The 20,912-nt window shown below is 46.4% G+C and overlaps 1 protein-coding gene across 2 annotated transcripts in view; it reads left to right on the plus strand.

The window, feature by feature from the left end:
* The first annotated feature begins 13,365 nt into the window (after window positions 1-13,365).
* Window positions 13,366-20,912, plus strand: part of KSR1 (kinase suppressor of ras 1) — a 162,320-nt gene continuing 154,773 nt past the window's right edge. For both annotated transcript variants that reach the window (XM_038758760.1, XM_038758759.1), the window contains exon 1: window positions 13,366-13,475. The gene's annotated coding sequence lies outside the window, so the exon portion shown is untranslated. The remainder of the gene's footprint in view (window positions 13,476-20,912) is intronic.

Consider the following 20,912-nt stretch of genomic DNA (forward strand, 5'->3'; position numbering starts at 1 on the left):
CCTCCTCATTATTCCATTTATTTATTTATTTATCTTACTTGTACATATCTATTCTATTTATTTTATTTTGTCAATATGTTTGGTTTTGTTCTCTGTCTCCCCCTTCTAGACTGTGAGCCCGCTGTTGGGTAGGGACTGTCTCTATGTGTTGCCGACTTGTACTTCACAAGCGCTTAGTACAGTGCTCTGCACACAGTAAGCGCTTAATAAATATGATTGATTGATTGATTGATATTCATCTCCTACTTACTGTGCCTCGTTCTTTTCTTTCCCTCCTCCATTCATTCATTCATTCAATCGTATTTATTGAGCGCTTACTGTGTGCAGAGCACTGTACTAAGCGCTTGGGAAGTACAAATCGGCAACATATAGAGACGATCCCTACCCAACAGTGGGTTCACAGTCTAGAAGGCGGAGACAGACAGCAAAACAAAACATATTAACAAAATAAAATAAATAGAATAAACATGTACAAATAAAATAAGTAAATAAAGGGTAATATAAGATAAATAAATAAATAGAGTAGTACACATGGTAAGAGCCCACTGCGGGACAAGGCCTGCGTCCAACCCGATCTCCTTGGGAGCCACCCCGGCGTTAATTCATTCATTCAATTGTATTTATTGAGCGCTTACTGTGTGCAGAGCACTGTACTAAGCACTTGGAAAGTACAAGTTGGCAACATATAGAGACAGTCCCTACCCAACAGTGGGCTCACAGTCTAAAAGGGGGAGACAGAGAACAAAACTATACTAACAAAATAAAATAAATAGAATAGATATGTACAAGTAAAATAAATGCTCATGTCCACCCCACAGCCTGGAACTCTCTTCCCTTTCATAAATAATAATACTAATAGTTGTGGTATTTGTTTAGCACTTACTATGCACCTAGCACTGTTCTAAGCTCCAGGGTAGATACAAGGTAATTAGGTTGGATAAAGTCCCTGTCCCACATGAGGCTCACCATCTTAATCCCCATTTTACCAAAAACTGAAGCACAGAGAGGTTAAGTGACTTGCCCAAGGTCACCAAGTAGACATGTCTCCCCTAGGTCTGATCTGATTGTATCGTAACAATGCCACACATGGCACAGCGCTCGACACATTGCAAGCACTTAACAAATACCACTATTATTAATAGTACTAAGCATTCTGGGCATCAACAGTTGAGGCTTGAAATGCACAAGAGCCGACCATTGTTGGAATGAGCCATCTAGAAAGACGGTAAAATATCCTTTTTTTGGAGATCTTTAAGATCAACCACTGTCTTTTAGGATGATTTAAATATAGCCCAGCCAGGAAGCAGGGGATTGGTAGTCAAAGGCTACTGCCTGTTGGGAATCTCTTTCAGTGATAAGGATGTTTTCCCTTTATCTCATCTCAATCTCTGCTCCTGCAAGTTGAATCCATTTCCTTTACTTCGTGAACATAACTGGAAAATAGTCACCACCTTCCATTTAATCGTCTAATTTCCCCAGAGTTGAAGGGACCCTGTTTGCTCTCTCCTGGAGACACAGTGCCTTGAGGATGTCCCGTAGAACCACGGAGAATCGGGTCATCATCATCATCATCAATCGTATTTATTGAGCGCTTACTGTGTGCAGAGCACTGTACTAAGCGCTTGGGAAGTACAAGTTGGCAACATATAGAGACAGTCCCTACCCAACACTGGGCTCACAGTCTAAAAGGGGGAGACAGAGAACAAACCCAAACATACTAACGAAATAAAATAAATAGAATAGATATGTACAAGTAAAATAAATAAATAAATAAATAGAGTAACAAATCTGTACAAACATATATACATATATACAGGTGCTGTGGGGAAGGGAAGGAGGTAAGATGGGGGGGGATGGAGAGGGGGACGAGGGTCCCCTATAATGCCAGGAGAATGTGATAAAGGAGCCATGAGGCGACATGCTTAAAATGCTACTCTGGAGACAAAGTCAAAGAACCTGCAAGGGGGTCATGGTGATGAAGCGAATTGGGGGTAATGTTAGATTTCTAGGGCTTGCCTGCCTCTGTGGTTCCCTGGCACGAGAAGCAGCGTGGCTCAATGGAAAGAGCCCGGGCTTTGGAGTCAGAGTCATGGGTTCAAATCTCGGCTCTGCCAATTGTCAGCTGGGTGACGCTGGGCAAGTCACTTCACTTCGCTGGGCCTCAGTTCCCTCATCTGGAAAATGGGGATTAACACTGTGAGCCCCCCGTGGGACAACCTGATCACCTTGTATCCCCCCAGCGCTTAGAACAGTGCTTTGCACATAGTAAGCGTTTAATACATGCTATTATTATTATTATTATTATTTGAATGACGTCTTTTTGGAGTGCAGGAAATGATGAGAGAGTTTCCAAGGCCAGTAGAGTAACTACACTAGAATGCTTTCCATGACTAGTTAGGGTTAGGGTTAGGAGCAATACATCTGTGTCCCTCAGTGGGTTTAGAAATAATAATAATAATAATAATGGCATTTATTAAGAGCTTCCTATGTGCAAAGCACTGTTCTAAGCACTGGGGAGGTAACAAGGTGATCAGGTTGTCCCTCGGGGGGCTCAGTCTTAATCCCCATTTTACAGATGAGGTAACTGAGGCCCAGAGAAGCGAAGTGACTTGCTCAAAGTCACACAGCTGACAATTGGCAGAGCCGGGATTTGAACCCACGACCTCTGACTCCAAAGCCCGGGCTCCTTCCACTGAGCCACGCTGCTTCTCCAAATAGAAATAGTTTACGCGGAGAGCCTGCCTGGGGAAAGAGTCTGGCTCTCCTGAAGGCAAGAGAAGCCTTCCTGGGGACTGTAAACTCGTTGTGGGCAGAGAATGTGTCTGCTGTACTCTAGCAAGTGCTTAGTATAGTGCTCTGCACAGAATAAACCCTCAATAAATACTATTGATTGATTAATTGATTGAAGAAGCAATGTGGCCCAGGCCCATAGCCTGGGGAAGGGAAGGGGGGTGTCAGGAGATTCCCATTCCAGCCCTACCACCTGCCTGCTGTGTATCCTTGGACAAGTTATTTCACTTCTCTGGGCCTCGGTCTCTTCATCTATAAAATGGGGATTCAATGAGGATGTTCTCTCTCCTACGTAGACTCTGGGACAGGGATTGTATCCGACATGAGTCTCCCCCGCAGTGCCTAGTATGGTATTTGGAACATAGTAAGTCCTTAACAAATACCTCAATTGTTATTATTATTATTACTATTAGTATTGAAAAAAGCAGGCCAACTGTAGGAGAAAACATAGAAATAGATGGTCCAACTGCTTCTTGGGCCAAGCTAGGGCCTAGCTAGGGTCAATGAAGGCGTAATCTTAAATCCCTCCTCCCCAGTGCTGTTTTTGGGTTTGCTGTGGGCTCCCAGGCCCTCAATCCCTCTCATCAATGACCAAAGAGGTTGCAGGACAACCAGCATGGACCGCCTACTGTTTCAGCCAATAGACCCGAAATTCAACCTTAAAAGAATGGTTCCCAAAGCACAGTGCCGGGGGTGAAGAAGACAAGCTAATATTTCCCTCTAGCTCCTTTACGGCTGACAGGCCCATCAGCTGTTGAAATGGCCCCTGAATGGATTTCCCAATCTACAAACCCCCCCGGGGGTGCTTCCAGTCTGTGAATTCCAAGCAGTTTGGGTAGTTTCTCAGGGTGAGTAGCAATTTATTGGAGATGAGAGAGAGAGCCTGCTGATTCCATTTCTCTAGCTCCCCGGGCCAGGGAAGGAGGAGAGGGGTTCGTGCGGACTGCTTGTTATGGGGCCTTTGGTTTCAAGGCGGGATTGGAAATAATAATAATAATAATAGTATTTGTTAAGCGCTTACTATGTGCCAAGCACCGTTCTAAGCGCTGATGGGGTGGTAGTGGGGAGGGGGAGTCCCTGCTTCCCCGCCTCTATTCGAGCGATACTGTTCTCATTTTTAGCTTGCCCGCCAACAGCGCAGCTCACTTATCACAACATTGGAATGAGACGATGAAATTAAATTACCGAATTTGAGATAATGGGAATTTTGTCTGAAGATACTGGCATGGGGATTGGGGGAAGCGAAGAGGTGGGCGTTTCCTAGAGAAGAAGTCTGTGATGGCTCACTCGCCGTTCCCCACCTTCCTCCCCAACACCTAGAAAAGCCGCCCCCACAGCATCAACCTCTCCATCCCCCCCATCTTACCTCCTTCCCTTCCCCACAGCACCTGTATATATGTATATGTCTGTACATATTTATTACTCTATTTATTTATTTATTTATTTATTTTACTTGTACATATCTATTCTATTTGTTTTATTTCGTTAGTATGTTTGGTTTTGTTCTCTGTCTCCCCCTTTTAGACTGTGAGCCCACTGCTGGGTAGGGACCGTCTCTATATGTTGCCAACTTGGACTTCCCGACCGCTTAGTACAGTGCTCTGCACACAGTAAGCGGTCAATAAATACGATTGATTGATTGATTGATTGATTACTCTATTTATTTATTTATTTATTTTACTTGTACATATCTATTCTATTTGTTTTATTTCGTTAGTATGTTTGGTTTTGTTCTCTGTCTCCCCCTTTTAGACTGTGAGCCCACTGTTGGGTAGGGACCGTCTCTATATGTTGCCAACTTGGACTTCCCAAGCGCTTAGTACAGTGCTCTGCACACAGTAAGCGCTCAATAAATACGATTGATTGATTGATTGATTGATTACTCTATTTATTTATTTATCTTACTTGTACATATCTATTCTATTTATTTTATTTCGTTAGTATGTTTGGTTTTGTTCTCTGTCTCCCCCTTTCAGGCTGTGAGCCCACTGTTGGGTAGGGACCGTCTCTATATGTTGCCAACTTGGACTTCCCAAGCGCTTAGTACAGTGCTCTGCACACAGTAAGAGCTCAATAAATACGATTGATTGATTGATTGATTGATTAATCAACCGGCCTCTCTCTGCCAAGTGCAGCGAGGGGCAGCGCACAGTCACTCAGCATCCCCCTGGGCGGCTCTCTTGCTTCCGGCCCGAAGAGCGTCCGATCTGTCATGAGGCCCAGTGGTGTCTGAGGTTCCGCCGCAGGATGTGGAGAAAATGGAAATGAAGAGAATCATTTTCTTCGAGGAAATGCTTGTCCCCTGCTTCTGGTAGGCCATTCGTCACAGAAAAGCCCCTCTAGCATTGTTCTTCCTCAGCCTAATTGGAAACCCCAAAGGAAGATTTTTTTTTAAAGCCAGAAGAGTTTTCATTTCTGTGGACATTCCAAGATCTTTGCAAAAAAAAAAAAAAAAATGGCATTTGTCTGTTCCAGGCACTGTACTGAGCACTGGGATAGGTATAAGATAATTCATTCATTCAATCGTATTTATTGAGCGCCTACTGTGTGCAGAGACTGTGAGCCCACTGTTGGGTAGGGACTGTCTCTATATGTTGCCAACTTGTACTTCCCAAGCGCTTAGTACAGTGCTCTGCACACAGTAAGTGCTCAATAAATACGATTGATTGATTGCAGAGCACTGTACTAAGCGCTTGGGAAGTACAAGTTGGCAACATATAGAGACGGTCCCTACCCAACAGTGGGCTCGCAGTCTAGAAGGACTCTAATCAGGTTAGACACAATCCATGTCCCACGTGGGGCTCACAGTCTTAATCTGAATTTTACAGCTGAGATAACTGAGGCACAGAGAATAATAATAATAGTAATAATAATAATAATAATAATAATAATGATGATGATGATGATGGCATTTATTAAGCGCTTACTATGTGCAAAGCACTGTTCTAAGTGCTGGGGAGTTTACAAGGTGATCAGATTGTCCCACATGGGGCTCACAGTCTTAATCCCCATTTTACAGATGAGGGAACTGAGGCACGGAGAAGTGAAGCGACTTGCCCAAGGTCACCCAGCAGACAAGTGGCAGAGTCAGGATTAGAATCCAGGCCCTTTATTTGACCTCTAATCTTGTCTCCCCCATTTCCCGCGAGCAGTCCAATGTATTGACTGCTTACTGTGTGCAGAGCACTGTACCGAGAGCTTGGAAAGTACAGTTTGGCGACAGATAGAGACAAACCCTGCCCACAACAGGTTCACAGTCTAGAAGGGGGAGACAGGCATCAGACCAAGTAAACAGGCTTAAATTCCCACCTTTGTACTCTTTCCCAGTGCTTAATACAGGGCTCTTCACCCAGTAAACACGGAATAAATATTAATACTATAGAAAGCAAATCAGAATCAAACACCGTAGCTCCAAATTAAGTCAACCCCCTTTTCCTATTTGCATGTTTTTATCAGGAACTCAAGAGATCAGGTTTCCAGGGCTTTTTCCTACAGCGCTGGAAGCACCGGTGGCATCAGTGCATTTTGAATATTAATAACAATAAAATCTTAATGAATAAGATAAGCAAAAAATGTCAACTGCTCAGAGGTAAATGCAAGAGAGCCTCAGCTCGGGGGGACCTTCGAATATCTAGCTTAAACCACCCCGCTGATAAATTGCCCTTTAAAATGTAAACATCACCTCGGCTAAAACTGTAGCTGGGCCTTTAGCCCTGCAGTAAATGTGAAATTAAAATAAATGTATTTCTGTAAGAACTAAATCAAACTGCCCGATTCCTGTCCTCTGAAAGATGTCTGCATTTAAAAGATGGATGAATTGCGATAGTTCTCTTAGGGAAAATAAAATATTGGTCCGATGCAGGTTAAAAAATAAACTTTGACTTCCATCACCCTGGTATTTCCGCAGAAGATTAGGGCCTGAACTGTCTAGATAACACGCTAGTGTAGACAAGGGCCGGTTTTGTTAGCTTTGGGGCGTCTAAGGTGGTGTTTCTCTTCAGGCCAAGAGGATGTTGTGAGTGGGAAGGGCATTGGGTCCAATCAGAATATCTTGTAGCCACTCCATCATTTAGCACATGGTATTCGCTAAATAAATAAAATACTTCCACTTTCTAATAATGAAAAAATGACCTCAGACTTGGGGACTTTCACCTGTCCGGTGAAAGACTTATGGAAATGGTCATAGCGAAACCAGCATTAGCAACCTACTCAAAACACTTATTTGCATGCAGGAGTTATGTACTCTTATGAAACGCTCTGAAAGAATTGACGTAGCTCTTTCTATAAACATTAATGTATCCTTCATGGTGTTGCAATTGCAAATCCGGTGGACTTCCCTGGGGCAAAACACGAGGAGAAAAATAGATTCCCAAACCCCTCTAGACTGTAAGCGCCTTATTTTTTTAAAAAATGAGATTTGTTAAGGGTTCACTAAGTGCACTATTCTAAACACTGAGGTTGATACGAGGTAATCAGGTTGGACAGAGGCCATGCCCCACCTGGGGCTCACAGTTTTCATCCCCATTTTGCAGATGAAGTAGCTGAGGCCCAGAGAATTTAAGTGACTTGCCAAGGTCAACACAGCAGATAAGTGGCAGAGCCAGGACTAGAATCCAGGCCCTTTTGACTCCCAAGCCCATGCTCTAACCACGCTTAGAACAGTGCTTTGCACATAGTGAGCGCTTAATAAATGCTATTATTATCATAGGCCATGCTCCTTGTCTTCCCCAGCATTTAATACAGTGCCTGGTATAGAGTAAGTGCTAACAAATATCATTTTAAAAAGAGCTCGTTTGGGGCATGAAAAGCGTCCACAAAAATCTGTCGCATTGCATTTCATTCATTCATTCATTCATTCAATCGTATTTATTGAGCGCTTACTGTGTGGAGAGCACTGTACTAAGCGCTTGGGAAGTCCAAGTTGGCAACATATAGAGACGGTCCCTACCCAACAGCGGGCTCACAGCCTAGAAGGGGGAGACAGATGACAAAACATGTGGACAGGTGTCAAGTCGTCTAGTGTTATCCCCGTTTTGTAGATGGATAGACTGAGGCCCAGGGGGAGAACAAGGATAGAACTACCATCGCCAGACCCACAGCTCAATAATAATAATTATTGTGGTATTTGTTAATCACATTATGTGCCAGGCACTGTATTAAGCGCTGGACTGGATAATAATAATAATAATAATAATAATGGCATTTATTAAGCGCTTACTGTGTGCAAAGCACTGTTCTAAGCGCTGGAGAGGTTGCAAGATGATCAGGTTGTCCCACGGGGGGCTCACAATCTTAATCCCCATTTTACAGATGAGGTAACTGAGGCACAGAGAAGTTAAGTGATTTGCCCAAAGTCACACAGCTGACAATTGGTGGAGCCGGGATTCGAACCCCTGACCTCTGACTCCAAATCCCGGCTCTTTCCACTGAGCCACAAGCAAATCGTGTGGGACACAGTTCCCGTCCCACATGGAGCTCACAGCCTCAGTTCTCATTTTTCAGATGAGGTAACAGGCTTAGAGAAGTGAAGTGACTTCTCCCAAGCGCTTGGTACAGTGCTGTGCACACCGTGAGTGCTCATTAAATACCATCGATGATGGCGAGGATAGTCAGACATAATCCCCATTCCAATCAATCAATCAATCGTATTTATTGAGCGCTTCCTGTGTGCAGAGCACTGGACTAAGCGCTTGGGAAGTCCAAGTTGGCAATGACGAGGATAGTCAGACATAATCCCCATTCCAATCAATCAATCGTATTTATTGAGCACTTACTGTGTGCAGAGCACTGGACTAAGCGCTTGGGAAGTCCAAGTCGGCAACATATAGAGACGGTCCCTACCCAACAGTGGGCTCACAGTCTAGGTGAACCCACTGTTTCCACCCAGAGTATCCACACTGGGTACACAGTCTAAGAGAAGTGGAGAACGGGTCTCATCCCGTTTTATAGAAGAGAAAACTGAGGCTCAGAGAAGCCAAGTACTTGCCCGAGGCCGCACCGCAGGAAAGCGGTGTTATGACTTGAATCGGGGTCTCCTGCCTGCAAGTGCGCTGGTCTTTCCTACTGGACCAGGCCGTGCTGCCAGCTTCCTCCTGAAAAGTGGAAAATAGGGCCTTCTGAACAATGGACTTTTGTCAGAGCGAAGAATTGAAGACTGAGCCCCTTCCTTCCTCTCCTCGTCATCCCCCTCTCCATCCCCCCACCTTACCTCCTTCCCTTCCCCACAGCACCTGTATATATGTATATATGCTTGTACATATTAATTAATTTATTTATTTTACTTGTACATATCTATTCTATTTATTTTATTAGTATGTTTGGTTTTGTCTCCCCCTTTTAGACTGTGAGCCCACTGTTGGGTAGGGACTGTCTCTATATGTTGCCAGTTTGTACTTCCCAAGCGCTTAGTCTAGTGCTCTGCGCACAGTAAGCGCTCAATAAATACGATTGATGATGATGATCAATCTCCTCACCGTACCTCGTTCTCGCCTGTCCCGCCATCGACCCCCGGCCCACGTCACCCCCCGGGCCTGGAATGCCCTCCCTCTGCCCATCCGCCAAGCACGCTCTCTTCCTCCCTTCAAGGCCCTGCTGAGAGCTCACCTCCTCCAGGAGGCCTTCCCAGACTGAGCCCCTTCCTTCTTCTCCCCCTCGTCCCCCTCTCCATCCCCCCATCTTACCTCCTTCCCTTCCCCACAGCACCTGTATATATGTATATATGCTTGTACAGATTTATTCCTCTATTTATTTATTTATTTATTTTACTTGTACCTATCTATTCCATTTATTTTATTTTGTTGGTATGTTTGGTTTTGTTCCGTCTCCCCCTTTTAGACTGTGAGCCCACTGTTGGGTAGGGACTGTCTCTAGATGTTGCCAATTTGTACTTCCCAAGCGCTTAGTCCAGTGCTCTGTGCACAGTAAGCGCTCAATAAATACGATTGATGATGATGATGATGATGAATTGAAATGTTTGTTTTTTTTTCCAGAGCTTTCCCCTGCGCCCCATCCCTGAGAAAAAGCTGAGGGGGGAGAAGCGTCTGAGAGGCTACAGGGAGAGGCTACATGCTCCACTTCGGAGGGAGGCTACAAGCCCTGCTTCCCAGCCCGAAGCACCGTGCCCTCCCTTGGCTACTTTTTGAGAGCCAACTATGGCTGCGGAGCATTTCCACCCAAAGAAAGGGAGACCAGACCCAAACTCAGATGCCATTTTGCAGTCCGGGCTGTCACCGAGACACCTGCCCCGGAGAAACGAATATGGCTCCGTAGGATCACCGCTTCCAGAGTGTGAGCCCACTGTTGGGTAGGGACCATCTCTCTATGTTGCCAACTTGGACTTCCCAAGCGCTTAGTACAGTGCTTTGCACACAGTAAGCGCTCAATAAATACGATTGATTGATTGATTGAAGTCTCTTTCACCACTGGCCCCTGGCTCACAACCTCCCTCCTGTCTGGAACTCACTTCCCCTTCACAATCAATCAATCAATTACTGGTATTTATTGAGCACTAACTGTGGGCAGACCACTGTTCTAAGCATTTGGGAAACTTGGTAGACACGATCACCGTTCACAAGAACCTTGCAAATCTAGTAGAAGAGTTTACAATCTACATCCAATCTAGATGAGAGAAGCAGCGTGGCTCAGTCAGAGGTCATGGGTTCAAATCCCGGCTCTGTCACATCGGCTGTGTGACTTTGGGCAAGTCACTTCAGTTCTCTGGGCCTCAGTTACCTCATCTGTAAAATGGGGATTAAGATTGTGAGCCCCCCGTGGGACAACCTGATCACCCTGTATCCCCCAGTGCTTAGAACAGTGCTTTGCACACAGTAAGTGCTTAACAAATACCATTATTATTATTATTCAGCAGACCATCGCTCTCTCCCTCTTCAAGCCCATACTAAAATCGCATCTCCTCCAGAAAGCCTTCCCTGCCTAATCTCTCATCTCTCCACACCATTTCCCCCTCCAATTCACAATCAATCAATCGTATTTATTGAGCGCTTACTGTGTGCAGAGCACTGTACTCAGCGCTTGGGAAGTACAAGTTGGCAACCTATAGAGACAGTCCCTACCCAACAGTGGGCTCACAGTCTAGAAGGGGGAGACAGAGAACAAAACCAAACATACTAACAAAATAAAATAAATAGAATAGATGCGTACAAGTAAAATAAATAAATAGAGTAATAAATATGTACAGGCATATATACGTACATATATATACACTATATATACATACATGCACAGCCGCCAATTGTCAGCTGTGTGACTTTGGGCAAGTCCCTTCACTTCTCTGGGCCTCAGTTACCTCATCTGTAAAATGGGGATGATGACTATGAGCCCCACGTGGGACAACCTGATCGCCTTGTAACGTCCCCTGCGCTTAGAACAGTACTTTGCACATAGTAAGCGCTTAATAAATGCCATCATTATTATTATTAGAAGGGGACGTCTACCTCACATTACCCCCTAGCGATTAGAACGGTGCTTGGCTTAACAAATACCATCATCATTATGATTATTATCGAGATCCGAAGCCGGGGGTTTAGGCAGGGCCTACCGCAATGGCGTCGGGGTGGGGCACGTGGCGGCGGCGGCGACAGACTACAAGTCCCAGCATGCCCCGGGGGGCGGGGGTTGGAGCAGGTGCGGACTACAAGTCCCAGCGTGCCCTGGGGCACTCCAAGCCCCAGCGTGCCAGAGAAGCAGCGTGGCTCAGTGGGAAAGAGCCCGGGCTTTGGAGTCAGAGGTCATGGGTTCAAATCCCGCTCCGCCAATGGTCAGCTGGGTGACTTTGGGCAAGTCACTTCACTTCTCTGCGCCTCAGTTCCCTCATCTGTAGTAATTATAATAATAATAATGATGATGATGGCATTTGTTAAGCGCTTACCCTGCACAAAGCACTGTTCTAAGCGCTGGGGAGGATACAAGGTGATCAGGTTGTCCCACGGCGGGCTCACAATCTTAATCCCCATTTTCCAGATGAGGGAACTGAGTCCCAGAGAAGTGAAGTGACTTGCCCAAAGTCACCCAGCTGACAAGCGGTGGAGTCAGGATTTGAACCCATGACCTCTGACTCCAAAGCCTGGGTTCTTTCCACTGAGCCATGCTGCTTCTTCCATCTGTAAAATGGGGGTGAAGACTGTGAGGCCCCCGAGGGACAACTTGATCACCTTGTATCCTCTCCACTGCTTAGAACAGTGCTTTGCACATAGTAAGCGCTTAATAAATGCCGTTATTATTATTTATTATTATTACTAAGTCCCAGCGTGCCCCAGAGGGGGGTGGAAGAGGTGCAGACTACAAATCCCAACATGCCAGAGAAGCAGCGTGGCTCAGTGGGAAAGAGTCCGGGCTTTGGAGTCAGAAGTCATGGGTTCAAATTCCGCTTCACCAATTGTCAGCTGTGTGACTTTGGGCAAGCCCCTTAACTTCTCCGGGCCTCAGTTCCTCACCTGTAAAATGGGGATGAAGACTGTGAGCCCCCCGTGGGACAACCTGATCACCTTGTAACCTCCCCAGCGCTTAGAACGGTGCTATGCACATAGTAAGCACTTAATAAATGCCATTATTATTATTATTATTAAGTCCCAGAGTGCCCCGGGGGCGCGGAGCAAGTGCGGACTACAAGTCCCAGCGTGCCCCGGGGGGGGGGTGGTCGTGGAGCAGGTGCAGACTACAAGTCCCAGCATGCCCCGGGAGGGTGGAGCAGGTGCGGACTACAAGTCCCAGCGTGCCCCGGGAGGGCGGAGCAGGTGCGGACTACAAGTCCCAGCGTGCCCGGGGGGGGCGGAGCAGGTTCAGACTACAAGTCCCAGCGTGCCCGGGGGGGGCGGAGCGGGTTCAGACTACAAGTCCCAGCGTGCCCGGGGGGCGTGGAGCAGGTGCGGACTACAAGTCCCAGCGTGCCCGGGGGGCGTGGAGCAGGTGCGGACTACAAGTCCCAGCGTGCCCCGGGGGGGGGTGGTCGTGGAGCAGGTGCAGACTACAAGTCCCAGCGTGCCCCGGGAGGGCGGAGCAGGTGCGGACTACAAGTCCCAGCGTGCCCGGGGGGCGTGGAGCAGGTGCGGACTACAAGTCCCAGCGTGCCCCGGGGGGGTGGTGGTCGTGGAGCAGGTGCAGACTACAAGTCCCAGCGTGCCCCGGGAGGGCGGGGTCGTGGAGCAGGTGCAGACTACAACTCCCAGCATGCCCCTGCAGGGCGGAGCAGGTGCGGACTACAAGTCCCAGCGTGCCCCTCGGCGGGCCGCCCCTCTCGGCCCCCGTAGCCAGCGAGCGGCGCTCAGTTGGTCCCTCCCGCAGCATCAGCGGCAGCATCCCCGGGGCGGGCGGGATACGGAGGGAGGACCCGAGACCCGAATTTCTTTCCGATTTTGGGGGGGGAGGAGGAGGAGGAGGAGGACTCGGACCCATCCTCCGTCCGTCCCCGATGCGGAGGGATGGATAGAGGGTTCCCGGGCGGGGCGGGGACGATGGGGGAGACGGCGGGCGGTTTGGGGGTCGCGGGTCCCGGTCCCGGTCCGGGTCCCGGTCCGGGTCCCGGTCCGGGTCCCGGTCCGTGCCGGGCGGTGCAGCAGTGCGCCCAGCTGCAGAAGCTGATCGACATCTCCCTGGGCAGCCTCAGGGGGCTGCGCACCAAGTGCGCCCTCACCAACCACCTCACCCAGCACGAGATCAGGACCCTGGAGGTCAGTAAGGAAGGGCGCGCCGGGGACGGAGAGGGTTAATGAGCAGCAGCATCATCATCATCATCATCATCATCATCATCAATCGTACTGATTGAGCGCTTACTATGTGCAGAGCACTGGACTGAGCGCTTGGGAAGTCCAAATTGGCAACATCGAGAGACGGTCCCTACCCAACAGTGGGCTCGCAGTCTAAAAGGGGGAGACGGAGATCAAAACCAAACAAACCAACAAAATAAAAGAAATAGAGTAGATATGGACAAGTAAAATAAATATGTAAAAAATATGTACAAACCTCCCTCTCCCCCTCGTCCCCCTCTCCATCCCCCCATCTTACCTCCTTCCCTTCCCCACAGCACCTGTATATATGTATAGATGTTTGTACATATTTATTACTCTATTTATTTATTTTACTTGTACATATCTATCCTATTTATCTTATTTTGCTGGTATGTTTGGTTTTGTTCTCTGTCTCCCCCTTTTAGACTGTGAGCCCACTGTTGGGTAGGGACTGTCTCTAGATGTTGCCAATTTGGACTTCCCAATCGCTTAGTACAGTGCTCTGCACATAGTAAGCGCTCAATAAATACGATTGATGATGATGATGATGTTTGGTTTGTTCTCTGTCTCCCACTTTTAGACTGTGAGCCCACTGTTGGGTAGGGACTGTCTCTAGATGTTGCCAATTTGGACTTCCCAATCGCTTAGTACAGTGCTCTGCACATGGTGAGCGCTCAATAAATACGATTGATGATGATGGTGATCCATATATACAGGTGCTGTGGGGAAGGGAAGGAGGTAAGGCGGGGGGGATGGAGAGGGGGACGAGGGGGAGAGGAAGGAAGGGGCTCAGTCTGGGAAGGCCTCCTGATGAGGAGCAGAATAATCATGACAATATCACAGGTCCTGGGGGCTGGTTCCCTTTGATGCCCTGCCTCTTCCCCCCACTTCTAGCCTGGGAGCCCGCTGTTGGGTAAGGATAATGATGATAATGATAATAGTGACAATCAGAGGTCATGGAGGCTGCTTCGCTTTGGGGGTGGGCTGCCTCCCCCTTAATCATCATAAGGATGAATAATACCCATGATGATTAATAATGATAATGATAACGATTATTAATAGTAATTCTGGAAGCCGGGTGGCTCAGGGGAAAGAGTTCTGTCTGGGAGCCCGGTATTGGGTAATGATAATGGTAATAATAATGATAATCAGAGGTCATGGGGGCTGGTTCGGTTTGGGGGTCTGCCTCCCCCTTAATCATCATAAGGATTAATAATAATGATGACTAATAATAAGAGTGATTAATAATAATACGGATGGAAGCAGCGTGGCTCAGGGGAAAGAGCTCTGCCTCCCCCCACACTTCTAGCCTGTGAGCCCGGTGTTGGGAAATGATAATAATAATAATGATAATAATAATGACAATATCAGAGGTCATGGGGGCTGGTTCGGTTTGGTGGCCTGCCTCCCCCCACTTCTAGCCTGGGAGCCCGCTGTTGGGTAAGAATAATGATAATAATGATAGTGATAATAATGACAATCAGAGGTCATGGGGGCTGGTTCACTTTGGGGGTGGGCTGCCTCCCCCTTAATCATCATAAGGATGAATAATACCAATGATGATTAATAATGATAATGATTGATAATGATAACGATTATTAATAGTAATTCTGGAAGCCGGGTGGTTCAGGGGAAAGAGCTCTGCCTTTCCCCCCTTCTAGCCTGGGAGCCCGGTGTTGGGTAATGATGGTGATAATAATAATGCCAATCAGATGTCATGGGAGCTGGTTCGGTTTGGTGCCCTGCCTCCCCCTTAATCATCATAAGGATTAATGATAATGATGACTAATAATAAGAATGATTAATAATAATAATGATGGAAGCAGCGTGGCTCAGGGGAAAGAGCTCTGCCTCCCCCCCACTTCATTCATTCAATCGTATTTATTGAGCGAGCGCTTACTGTGTGCAGAGCACTGGTCTAAGCGATTGGGAAGTACAAGTTGGCAAGTTGTAGCTTATGAGCCCGTTGTTGGGTGGTAATAATGATAATAATGATAATAAGAATGACAATATCAGAGGTCATGGGGGCTGCTGCCCTGCCTCCCCCACTTGTAGCCCGGGAGCCCGGTGTTGGGTAATGATGATGATAATAATGACAATCAGATGTCATGGGAGCTGGTTCGGTTTGGGGGTCTGCCTCCCCCTTAATCATCATAAGGATTAATGATAATGATGACTAATAATAAGAATGATTAATAATAATAAGGATGGAAGCAGCGTGGCTCGGGGAAAGAGCTCTGCCTCCCCCCCACTTCTAGCCTGGAAGCCCCGTGTTGGGTAATGGTAATGATAATAATGATAATAGTAATGACAATCAGATGTCATGGGAGCTGGTTCGGTTTGGGGGTCTGCCTCCCCCTTAATCATCATAAGGATTAATAATAATGATGGCTAATAATAAGAATGATTAATAATAATAAGGATGGAAGCAGCGTGGCTCGGGGAAAGAGCTCTGCCTGCCCCCCACTTCTAGCCTGGGAGCCCGTTGTTGGTTAATGGTAATGATAATAATGATAATAATAATGACAATCAGAGGTCCTGGGGGCTGGTTCGGTTTGGGGGCCTGCCTCCCCCCCTTCTAGCCTGGGAGCCCGGTGTTGGGTAAGAATAATGATAATAATGATAATGATAATAATGACAATCAGAGGTCATGGGGGCTGGTTCACTTTGGGGGTGGTCTGCCTCCCCCTTAATCATCATAAGGATGAATAATACCCATGATGATTAATAATGATAATGATAACGATTATTAATAGTAATTCTGGAAGCCGGGTGGCTCAGGGGAAAGAGTTCTGCCCTTCTAGCCTGGGAGCCCGGTGTTGGGTAATGATGATGATAATAATGCCAATCAGATGTCATGGGAGCTGGTTCGGTTTGGGGGTCTGCCTCCCCCTTAATCATCATAAGGATTAATAATAATGATGACTAGTAATAAGAGTGATTAATAATAATAAGGATGGAAGCAGCATGGCTCGGGGAAAGAGTTCTGCCTCCCTCCCACTTCTAGCCTGGGAGCCCGGGTGTTGGGTAATGATGATGATGAGATTGACAATCAGATGTCATCATCATCATCAATCATATTTATTGAGCGCCTACTGTGTGCAGAGCACTGTACTAAGCGCTTGGGAAGTCCAAGTTGGCAACATACAGAGACAGTCCCTACCCAACAGTGGGCTCACAGTCTAGAAGGGGGAGACAGAGAACAAAACCAAACATATTAACAAAATAAAATAGGTAGAAATGTACAAGTAAAATAAATAAATCAATCAATAGAGTAATAAACATGTACAAACATATATACAGGTGCTGTGGGGAAGGGAAGGAGGTAAGATGGGGGGATGGAGAGGGGGACAAGGGGGAGAGGAAGGAAGGGAGCTCTGCCTCCCCCCCACTTCTAGCCTGTGAGCCCGTTGTTGGGTAATAATAATGATAATAATAATGACAATCAGAGGTCCTGGGGGCTGGTTCGGTTTGGGGGCCTGCCCCCCCCCCCCCCCTTCTAGCCTGTGAGCCCGGTGTTGGGTAAGAATAATGATAATAATGATAGTGATAATAATGACAATCAGAGGTCATGGGGGCTGGTTCACTTTGGGGGTGGTCTGCCTCCCCCTTAATAATCATAAGGATTAATAATACCAATGATGATTAATAATGATAATGCTTAATGATGATAATGATTATTAATAGTAATTATGGAAGCAGCGTGGCTCAGGGGAAAGAGCCCTGCCTTTCCCCCCCTTCTAGCCTGTGAGCCCGTTGTTGGGTAGTGATAATGATAATCAGAGGTCATGGGGGCCGGTTCGGTTTGGGGGTCTGCCTCCCCCTTAATCATAATCAGGATTAATAATGATAATGATTACTAATAATGATTAATAATAGTTATGGAAGCAGCGTGGCCCAGGGGAAAGAGCTCTGCCAACACCCCTTCTAGCCTGTGAGCCTGTTGTTGGGTAATAATAATGATAATAATGACAATCAGAGGTCATGGGGGCTGGTTCGGTTTGGGGGTCTGCCTCCCCCTTAATCATAATAAGGATTAATAATGACAATGATTAATAATGATAATGATTAATCATGATAACGATTACTAATAGTAATTATGGAAGCAGTGTGGCTTAGGGGAAAGAGCTCTGCCTCCCCCCCCTTCTAGCCTGGGAGCCCCTTGTTGGGTAGTAATAATGATAATAATGATAATCAGAGGTCATGGGGGCTGGTTCGATTTGGGGGTCTGCCTCCCCCTTAATAATAATAAGGATTAATAATGACAATGATTAATAATGATAATGATTATTAATAGTAATTATGGAAGCAGCATGGCTCAGGGGAAAGAGCTCTGCCTCCCCCCCTTCTAGCCTGTGAGCCCGTTGTTGGGTAATAATGGTAATGATAATAATAATGATAATAATGACAACCAGAGGTCATGGGGGCTTCTTCGGGTTTGGGGGGGTCTGCCTCCCCCTTAATAATAATAAAGATTAATAATAATCATAATTATGTAAGCAGCGTGGCTCAGGGGAAAGAGCTCTGTCTCCCCCCCTTCTAGCCTGTGATAGATAGGGTAATAATAATGATAATAATGACAATCAGAGGTCATGGGGGCTGGTTCTGTTTGGGGGTGGTCTGCCTCCCCCTTAATAACAATAAGGATTAATTATTATTATTGTTATTATTAATGATTAATAATAATAATTATGGAAGCAGCATGGCTCAGGGGAAAGAGCTCTGCCTCCCCCACTTCTAGCCTGTGAGCCCATTGTTGGGTAATGATAATGATAATAATGACAGTCAGAGGTCATGGGGGCTTGTTCGGTTTGGGGGTCTGCCTCCCCGTTAATAATAATAAGCGCTTAGTACAGTGCTCTGCACACAGGAAGCACTCAATAAATACAATTGAATGAATCAGGATTAATAATAATAATAATAATGGAAGCAGCGTGGCTCAGGGGAAAGAGCTCTGCCTCCCCCCGACCCCTTCTAGCCTGTGAGCCCATTGTTGCGTAGTAATCATAATAATAATGATGATAATAATGACAATCAGAGGTCATGAGGGCTTGTTCGGTTTGGTGGTCTGCCTCCCCCCCTTCTAGCCTGTGAGCCCGTTGTTGGATAATAATAATAATTGTAGTGACAGTCAGAGGGCATGGGGGCTTGTTCAGTTTGGTCGTCTGCCTCCCCCTTAATAATAATAATGATTAATAAGAATAACAATGGAAGCAGCATGGCTCAGTGGAAAGTGCCCGAGCTTGGGAATCAGAGGTCATGGGTTCAAATCCCATCTCTGGCACTTGTCTGCTGTGTAACTTTGGGCAAGTCACTTAACTTCTCTGGGCCTCAGTTCCTTCATCTGTAAAATGGGGATTAAGACTGTGAGTCCCACGTGGGACAATTTGATTACCTTTTAACCTCCTGAGTGCTTAGAACAGTGCTGTGCACATAGTAAGCGCTTAACAAATGCCATTATTACTATTATTATCCCGGCTCCACCAATTCATTCATTCAGTCGTATTTATTGAGCGCTCACTGTGTGCAGAGCACTGGACTAAGTGCTTGGGAAGGTCAAGTCGGCAACATATAGGCGGTCCCTACCCAATAATGGGCTCGCAGTCTAGAAGGGGGAGACAGACAACAAAAGAAACCATGGAGACGGGTGTCAAAACCGTCAGAAGGAATAGAATTATAGCTATATGCACATCATTAACAAAATAGAGTAGTAAATATGTACAAGTAAAATAAATAGAGTAATAAATCTGTACAAATATATATACAGGTGCTGTGGGGAGGGGAAGGAGGTAGGGCAGAGGCGGGGATGGGGAAGAGGAGAGGAAAAAGGCTGCTCAGTCTGGGAAGGCTTCCTGGAGGAGGTGACTTTGAAGGGAAGAAGAGAGCTGGTTTAGCGGATCGGGGATTTGTTCTGTGTTGTTGTCTGCCTCCCCCTTCTAGACTGTTGGGTTGGGATTGTCTCTGTTCCCATATCGTACTTTCCAAGCGCTTAGTACAGTGCTCTGCACACAGTAAGCGCTCAGTAAATACGATTTGAATGAATGGAAGTGGGGCTGGGGGGGGCCTGCCATTTTTCACAGCATCCCCCCATCGCGTTGTGGTGGAAGGTTTTCCTTTATTCCCTTCAGCTGGGAACCGGTCACCCTGGGCCCGGCTCCCTTTTTCAGTTGGAAGAGAAAAAATTTCTTCAAAAACCCCCCTTGTGTGTAGGAAGGATCCTGAATATTGCAATCCCAAAAGCAGTGACTAGGCTACCACTCTGACTTTTCTTATGCACTGGCCGCATTTTTTTTTAAGCTTGGCCTCTGCGTTGTTACCATGGTATTAGGCTAATCAAAACATAAATTATCTTCCCCTGCCCTCACCACCCGAAAAGCCTGTCTTCTGCTTTTGATGGATTGTTTAAAGGAATACAGCGTTTTGTTTGGAAGGGCATTGTACTTAAGGGCTCTGTTGGGGATGAGGGAGGGAAGAGGGAAAGCAGCTGTTGGATGCTTGTGTATATGTGAAATTTACACTCCCCCCCCCCCCCATTATACAAGGGAAGTGAAGTATTAAATGGGTTGGGCAGAACAATGCAAGGAGGTAGCTAGTCTCAGAAGCACAATTCCCCCCTGCCTCCCCACCAGATTTCCACACAATGAACTAAAGAATGTTCCTTTTTTCCCAACTTGCTTTTGTCCAGCGACTTTTAACACTTGGACTCTGCAGCATTTGCGTAGTTCGTCCTCAAAGAGAGCAGTTTTCAGGTTTGGGAAAGTTCAGCTGGACCAGGCTTGAATTTACGCCGCACCCTAGCCATCTTTCCCATCTTCACCTGTCTTCCTTTTTCCTAATCCCCTAGGCTGTGGGTATTTCTTTCAAGGTAAAATGTTATCCCTCGATTGGTACCACACCAACTGAAAACCAATCACCAGAGGTGAAGGGCTTTTGATCTAACAAGGCTGTCTTATTTTTGAAGGGCCTCATTTCCCCCTTAGTAGTACGAAAGGTTTCTGAGGCTCAAAGGTCGTATTTTTGCATTTTGAAAAATTGCCTCAAATTTTATGCCACTTGAAAAGCTGATTTCAGAATACGGCCGAGAGATGTGGTTTGGTTTTTTTGTACTTCATTTGGCAAAGCTGTTTGAATCTTCAAGCTGACAAGATGGGGGGTGGTATAAATTAATTACAATAGGAGTGTGGCAGTTATTTACCTTGCATCCATATGTCAGGTCCTCTCAGATATCCCTTGTGGATAAATAGATCGAGGGAGATATAACTACTTGCTCCCTTTTTTTTTTTTTTTGGAAATGTTGAGAAATACAGTCTTACTCTTGAAAGAGTTGAAAATTCAGGTTGATATTGCTTTGGTCTGATGCCGTCTTCGGTCACTGGAATT

The sequence above is a fragment of the Tachyglossus aculeatus genome, chromosome 17 (assembly GCF_015852505.1).
Source record: "Tachyglossus aculeatus isolate mTacAcu1 chromosome 17, mTacAcu1.pri, whole genome shotgun sequence".
In the NCBI taxonomy this organism is placed as follows: domain Eukaryota; kingdom Metazoa; phylum Chordata; class Mammalia; order Monotremata; family Tachyglossidae; genus Tachyglossus; species Tachyglossus aculeatus.